This window comes from Alexandromys fortis, unplaced genomic scaffold, assembly GCF_014885135.2.
Source record: "Alexandromys fortis isolate MF-2015 unplaced genomic scaffold, M_Fortis_MF-2015_v1.1 scaffold_229, whole genome shotgun sequence".
In the NCBI taxonomy this organism is placed as follows: Eukaryota; Metazoa; Chordata; class Mammalia; order Rodentia; family Cricetidae; genus Alexandromys; species Alexandromys fortis.
The window spans coordinates 743,590-752,444 of NW_026068122.1; positions in this window are offsets into that span (position 1 = coordinate 743,590).

The window sequence follows — 8,855 nt, forward strand, 5'->3', positions numbered from 1 at the left end:
TCTGGGAAGAACTTCACCTTTCACTGACATTTTTCAGGTGCTCATCTCTCATGATTACTGTTGCTTTTGTTTTCTCTATAGTTTCTTTGTTTAAAACAAAGCTATCCCCAAAATTTTAACTAATTGAGCTATTTATTTCTATCCTTTGATAAACTTTCTCAATTGATTTTTGTATTTTGCATTACAATGCTAATTTCATAAACATCTCAGAGATGCCATCTTTCATGGATTACATTACAGTTTCAAACAAAATTGGCATTTTGATCAATGGCTTAAATAATCTACTAAAATCTCTCAAGAAAAGACTTTATTTCCAAAATAATTTCTATAACTTTTAATCCAGTTTTTCTAAATTTTATCTTATGTGTTATAATTTGGTCTTTTTATTTTGTCCTGGGTTTAAGACTAGTCATTATTTGTCTTCAAGTTGCCAAGAAAATTCTAATCTTTCTTAGAAAAGTAATCGAGAACAAATTATACTGTTCTTTGTTCAAGGTAATCCTCTCTGGAATTAATGGGTGCTGAGAGACAGAGCATCATTCTTCTCCAGGGAAGAGCTCCTTAGTAGGTTATCTAGTGTTAAGAGGTCAGGCCTGAACCTGTACAGATTAGCAATACTAATAGAACTCAGTAGATTATACATGTATACACACATGCCATATACATATAAATGTGTGCAACCAACAATTAAAGAAAAAGTTGTCTTGAATTTGAGAGGGAGTGGGGGGGGTCAAAGGAGGAGGTAGAGGTGGGAGAAAAGAGGTGGGGATGATGTAGGTATGATCCTCTCTGGGAATAGAATTGTGCATTAACCTAAGCTCCTGTTGCCTTCATCCTATCCTTGGCATTTTTGGACTCTGGTTTTAGGGTAAGTGATAAATTACCCTGTGTCTAGTTTTGTTATGTCACAATAAAATCTCAGGGATTCTCTCACCACATGGCAATATCGTCGGACCAAGGAAGTGGGTGATGGAGTGGAAGCACTGGGTGAGGACTGAGAAGACATGGGCTAAGATTCTGATCTTCTACCATGATTGATGAACTTGGTGATCTTTTTTGAAATTTGCAAAACTATCTTTTATTTGCATTTTTGCTTTAAAATTCCCTTTCAAAATGTATTCAGTATAGAAACCACAGGAAAAACATTTCTACAGGTTGTATAACTACTGAATTAGTTGCTTATCTTGTTGATGTGACCAAAGCAACTTAAGCCTGCAAAGATTTATTTTGATTTACAATCTCTTATGGTAGGAAGTATCTGGTCACAGTGTCTGCAGAGTGAAAAGATAGGAGGTGGTGAAAACATGTGATCAGCACACTTTCTGCTTTTTATTCCATCTTGTAACCTAACCTAAGGGAAGGACGTCATCCATGTTCCACCTCAGTTAATCTAGTCTCGATGATCCCTCTGAGATTTGATTATGAATCCCATCATGTTACCAATCATAATTAACCATAGCTGCACCACAAGTCAAATACAAAAACCATTTTTAGTTTTTAGAACAGTGAACAGAACTATTTCTTCAGTTTACGGGATTCTTTATTCCAAATAACCACAAGTAATTATGGAAAATGCTGTTCTATGAAACCACAAACAAGAATTTTTACCCATTTTTAAATGTCAACTTAAATTATAAGGCCCCATGTTGACTGATGAGTCTTCATTCAGTTGTTTAAAAGAAAATGAAGTAACAAGGCCATCAAGAGTTTACAAGAATTTAAAAACCACTAACGGCAGGCTTTCATTTTCAATAAGAGATAGAAAACCACTTGGATTTACTTTTCTGAGAATTTAAACTGCAAGAAAGCAATGGCATTTGAATTGATAAACCATCTCTTTTTAACTGAACTCCTATGTTATTTGACAGTTCCCAGTTCCTAAGGTTAAGACTTCAATGGCTCATATTTCTTCATTAAATTATTTTTTTGTTTTTCACTTTCTTACCTTGATATTTTGGAGGAAAGGCTATCAGCGTTCCTTCTTAGACTTCACTTCTACATTGACATAAACAAGAAAATCCCTAGGACTCCGAAGGGCCTCTATTGACAAAGCACATTCAGTCCACATTTGTTTAGCATAATCTAAAGATGATGTCATCTAATTAAGAACAAGGTAGAGTTTGCTTTTACCGTACCTTCATCTCCACCTCTTTTAATATCTTCAAGATGCCCAAAATTTTCCTAAAACTAGGGGAAATAACCAATTACTACGAGTCAGAAAAGGGGTGTCTGAAAGATATGAAGGCTGCTTAGCACAGTATGTGCCAGAGTAACAGCATCTGCCCTCTGCTCAGAATAGATTGAAGGATTCTTTTTTTTTTAAACTTTTTTTATTGTATTTTTCTCTGCCCCCTTCCCTTTCTCTCCCCTTCCCTTCAACCCTCTCCCATGGTCCCCATGATCCCAGTTTACTCAGGAAATCTTGTCTTTTTCTACTTCCCATGTAGATTAGATCCATGGATGTCTCTCTTAGGGTCCTCATTGATGTTCATAGCAATATTGTTTGTCATAGCCAGAATCTGGAAACAACCTAAATGCCTCTCGACTGAAGAATGGATAAGGAGAATGTGGTACATTTATACAATGGAGTATTACATAGCAGGAAAAAATAACGACAGCTTGAAATTTGCAGGCAAAAAGATAGAGCTAGAAAACATCATATTGAGTGAGGTAGCCAAGACCCAGAAAGACAAATATATGCACTCACTCATTAAGCAAAGAAAAACCAGCCTACAATTCACAATCCTAGAGATCCTAGGATTCTTTTTTTTAAAGCAGGTATTAGCAGAGCTAGATCTACAACCTAGAATCTAGGCTGCTAATTTTGTTACTTCTGATCTTTTGAGTTTCTCTCATTACTCTTCTCTTCTTTTCTTTTTCTCACCCTCTCCCTCTCACTCCCCCACCCAAAGGATTTTTCCATACAACAGCGCAGGTTGCTACACCTTGCTTTGTAGACCAGGCAAGAACTTGCTTTGTAGAACAGGCTGGGAATCTCTGGGAATTCAGAGATTCACTTGCCTCTTCTTCCTGAGTTCTGGGATTAAAAAGTGTGAGCCTCCACTGCTCAGCATCATGAACATCGTGAGTTCTTTCAAAGCCTCTCATCCACCACTCTTATCAGTTAGGTTAACAGATATGCATTATGACCAGTTTTGCAAAACACTAGCACTCAATTGTATGTGGCCTTCTTTGAGCTTTGTGTATATGTCTATACATATTGTCAATATGAACCTGAACTGACCTATTCTCTTACTAAGATCCTATACTTGATATTTCATGTCAGTTTTTCTGCATCTTTGGCATCTCTTTATTCCATCTGACAACTAGATGCTGGAATCTCCACATTCAGTACTTTCTTGTTTCTCCCGGTGTACTTTACACGATACTCAAATGGCTTTATTCACTAATGTGGGCTTAAATCTCAACCAGGACTAGCAATTCTACCTTGATAAAAACTCTTCTGAGTTCTGAGGTGGAGGCGAACTTGTTAGTGTGTGCATGTGTAGTTCAGAGGTCAAGGTCAGACATCTTTCTCAGTTTCTTTCCACCTTATTCTTTGAGGCAAGTTCTCTTATTGACCTGGAAACTCATGATTTGTCTAGATTGGGTCTAACCAATGAGCTCAAGGAATCTGCCTTTCTTTTCCTTCCAGAGCCAGGATTACATTCCTGCCACTTCTGACTTTTTTATGAGTCCTGGGAATCTGAACTCAGGTCTCCATTCTTGTGTGGCAAATATTTTACTGAGCTATCTCCTCAATCCCTGGTAATTCTCAACAGATTATGTTTAAGAGATCAGGGATTTTATTTGGTTTTGCCTTCATCTGAAGAGTAAACTGGTGTCCTTCTTGATATTATTTAAAGAAATAAATGAGTAAGTCTATAAAGCTTAATTACATACTAAAATGGAGGCTAACCACTTTGGTAGTTAGATTGAAGGCAACAAACAGTATATCCAAATCAGGTTTTACTTTTTGAGAAACTCAAATAACTAATGCACACAAAGAATAATAATCTGTGTTCTCTTAATTCCCTTTATTTACACAAAGGCTAGATCTATGTATGACACCAGTAAATTTGTATATCACAATTGTAATTGGAGTCGAAGGATATAATGTGTAGATCTGTAAATGTAGGAGAATGAGTTTGTTTGGACCATGGTGACATTGAGGCAAAGTTTGTTGCTATTTTAAAGATAAAAAGCAAGTTTAAGACTATATTCTGCCTTTTTCAAAAATAACTCTAATAAGAAAAATCCCATACACCTTAATCATAAAACAACTGGACTTTGATTTGTGTGTATATGATTGCATCGAGACCCTCAGCTTGAAAGAAACCTGTGTCCAGTATGATACAGACAGTGACACATATCACATCTCTTGTCTCCTGTATATAAAACCACAGGACATTAAGATTATAAAAACTAGAAATTAACCTGCAAAATTATTTACCGACTATCTGTGATTCCAGCCAGGAGAAATCTTTCACAATGTTTTTTATTTATTAGACTCTGCATAGAAGATAGCATGATAAATGGATACCTCTGACGTTCCATGCAAGCAGTCAAACAAGTCAACAGTGCTCAGCAGACAAAACATTTCTCTCGGATCATCAGTGTTTATTCTCTTGACATTTCCATTACTACATATGATATCGTCTGCCTTTCCCAAGTCCTGCTCTCCTTCTGTTATATATCATAAGTGATGGGCTCATAGTTTTATAAAGTGAGCCTTACTTCTTGTTTGAAAATTGGTTCCACATTTCCAAGACCTTTTTGGAACCTCACATGAACTCAAATATTTATGATTGCTGTTAACCTCAAAAATAAACAGGACCTTATCCTTAATGCAGGAGGATGCGTTCTTTTCATGAGCTTCTGGAAACTTACTGGCTCTGCTGCTCAAGAAGCTTGGGATCATTTATCCCAAAATTATCTGGTAGTTGAGAAAACTAGATACTGGGAAACTAAGTCTCCCACAGAAAGAAAGGAACATTAGCAATTAATGGCAGATTTCCTATTCTGTATCCAAACCATTTAACTCAGCTACAAGAGTTCAAATTAAATGCATGACATCTTCCCTCTTGTATCTAGAACCATGACATGGGAACAGGGTTTCAGCAGTGAAACCCTGGAATAAGACATTCGTGGTGAGACTTTATGGACTGTATCAAAATTATCTCATTTTGTTATTGTGTCTTTTCCTCTGAAAAGCTTTTTAGCTAGCAGGATGCAAAGTAAAGAGCATTCACTTTAAATCTAAGTAGACCAGATTTAAACCTCAGTTCTACTTTCTCCCTAGTATTTTGATGATATCATAAACACAATGATGATGGCACTATAACTTCACTAGTATATTGAAAAAAAATTGAACAACGTGATGTCCTATAAATCACGGTTTGGTATATAATAAATGTTCACTAAAGTGTTGCTATCCTTAATAATATCCATGGATCTCACAATGAATATTCCTACACTCAAGACTTAGTGATATGCTCTAGTAAGGAAAATGTTTTATTTATTTATCAAAAGCTATAGAGACTATTTCTTTCTTATTACAGGAAAGAGATGGCATGGCTGGTGTCATTGCTTTATTTCAGCTACTTCCTCACCTCAGTAATACGTTCACAATCAGACAACTAGAAAGTAATAGGGACAGGAACTAAAACCTTCTTAGATATGATTATATGAACTAATGGCTCTGATATAAAACTTCTTTTAACTTTAGAGAATAATTATACCTTTCTATAGATTACATAGACACGACTCCTTATATTACAGATTAGATATTTGTTAGGTAAATTAATATTTCCATAACATATGTATTAAAGCCTGGAAAATTACTGAAACATAAAATATGTTTCACTATGTCTGTCAAAAAGACCATGGAAAAAAAATCCACCGTAGTGAGGGTCATAGGATTTGATTCACAGCCGTTGGTTTTTATTCTCATATCCAGTTAATAATACGGGTGTGCACAGTCGGAAATGGTGATCTTCTTGCTGGTCTTGCCATTCCTGGACCCAAAATGCTCCATGGCTTCCACAATGTTCATGCCTTCTTTCACCTTCCCAAAGACCACATGTTTGCCATCCAGCCACTCAGTCTTGGTGGTGCAGATAAAAAACTGGGAACCGTTTGTGTTTGGTCCAGCATTTGCCATGGACAAGATGCCAGGACCTGTATGCTTCAGGTTGCGGGCTTCTTACCCACCAGACCATTCCTTCTGTAGCTCAGGAGAGCACCCCAGCCCCATCTGCTCGCAGTACCCTGTAATCTCTGCTCTCACTGAAGTTCTTTGGGTTCCATATTTTCCTCATTCCCCTTCAAGTCTAGCTGGATTGCAGAGTTAAGTTTATGATTATGAATAAAAACTAAGTAAGAAAAAAAAATAAAAAAAAAATACGGGTGTGCTGAGAATTTCATGATAGACAACTAGATATGGAATGAGTTACAGCTGATTGCAGGATTCTAGTCTGTGGAATAAAATGATGTAAGTATTAACTGAAGAACAGAAAAACCACTTGAGTATATTTGGGGTAGTTGATAATAAAATCAGTACTGAAAACTAATGTGAGCTTCTCTGAGCCATGTGTCTAAAGACATCTGTATTGTATTTTACAGTATGAAATAGATGCCCTATTAGAAAACAAAGGTTCAAAAGAGAGCACCATTGAGAGCATAAACATTGGAGATGGGCACTTGCATTGTACATATTCTAAATGCATACATATGAAGGTGAACATATATATATATATATATTACATTAGGCAATAGAAATTTTGAAGAGGCATTAGACAACACAAAACACTGATGATGTATGATACATTAATTTTTCCACAGCAATTTTCTTTTTATCTGAATATTAAATTTGATATATACAAAGATTCCACATATTATAGTTCTCAGTGTAGAAAGAAAGCCAAGCTGTTGACTGAGAATTCTGACTGCCACTTACTAGCTTGTCCAAGTGATTAGACTTAATATGGCTCAGTGTGCTCATTCCTAAAATGGGCTTAAATACTGCCAACCTGAAAGGCAGTGGGAGAATTAATTTAAATCCCTTATCTTTATAAATTATTTTAAAGGGCCTGGCATATTTTAAGATCTTAGCAAATGTTAATCATGATTGTACTGGGGATATGGGCAAAACACTTTGAATACTCAAAGGGATCATTTCTTCCTGGGAAGACAGAAAAAGGCTTAAGTTCTCTGCCATGACCATTTTATCTGCCTGCTGCTACCTATTTCTTTATCAAAATCTGCCTGGAGGTTATCACTTTTTGTGAATCCCTCAGATTTAATCTGCCTCCCTTGCTTTAGTCAGGTGGGATCAATCTCCCCTTTGTACTATCTCTGGCTTCCGTATGATTTCACCATCTGGTGAGCTATTTCTACTTGTTGCTTTTCTAAAACTACTGTGAAATTTCATGAACTCAGATTAGTGTGTTTCTAACTGTGCCATCTTTATATCCATGTCAACACTCAGTAGAATAGCTGATCTTTTCTTTCACATCAAACTATTAAAATCGCATTTGGACTAGACTTTAAGAGCTCAAACCCTAGCGACTTTATAATTCTTAGTTACTAAAAGAACGGTGGTTGATTATTACTTGCTGTGATCAGGCATGGTGCTAAGGATTATGTGTGCAACATTAATTCTTTGCCTTGCAAAATATTTTCCCCTTCTGTACTCAACTTTGTTGAAAATACTACTTGCACAGAATATTTGAGATTGTCCTTTGAACATGTTAGGAAATTATTAGAACTTTACAGAGAAGTACAATGGAAAAGTAAAATGCCCTGGGGACTTGCCCTAATGACTCTTAAAGTATATTTTTATTGTAAAACAAACCAGAATGCTTCCAAAGTAGACAGACAAGTCAATAAAAAGAGGATGGAATATCTAAAGAAAGGAGATAGGTTTTCAGTAGAGTTCAGATAACTAGATAATTTTTGGGAGTGAAATAGAGCTGAGCTCACTTATCATCACTTATAGTAAAACCAGTCTACAGTAAAATAAAAATAATGTAATATTTATTTAAAAGGAGGCTGCATAAGAATATGCTATTCTGTGTCTGAGAACTTTTTCTAAACTTGCAGCAAATAAAGTCAGGTCCTATACTTAAAACTGTGATTGGTATGATAATTCAAATATTTGCAATATATCAGAAATATTTAAAAAGTCTTTAAAACTACATTAATGACCTAGGACTCAGAAATATTTAAAGAATCTATAATAAAATATGTTCATTTATGAAACAACTCAGTGAATGATTTCAATGAAATTCAATGAAATGAGAAAAATTCACACAAAGGTAATAAATAATAATGCTAGAGACATCTCAAAATCATAAATATTACTTATTAAAATATTTAATTAAATAAAAGATTAAATATATGAAGTTAATCTATATCCAAATATAAATTTAGAGTGAGATCACAGTGGTCTCTATTTGTAGCAGTGCTGGAGTCAGTGGGACTTTAGAGTGGATTCTAAAGGCATTGCTATGGGTTAGTTATCAGCCTTTAGAAATGGGAGTGGGAAAGCTACAGTATTTGCCTTCTGACCTACCTTATTTCACTTAGCCTAATAAATACTGAGCTTGGGTAAAGGGTAGAGAAAGGGAGGGCAAAAAGGATTTGAGAACCCAAACACTAAGTCATGAAAAGGGATAATAATTCGATTTTATTAGAAAATATAGAATACATGTATGGAAATGTTTCACTATATTCTATGATGATGTATAATTACTATACATTAATCAAAAAAGTTTTTAAAAATAGAAATGTTAACTATTGCAATATGATAATTATACTTTATAAGTATGTATCAAAATATCACACTGTATCCA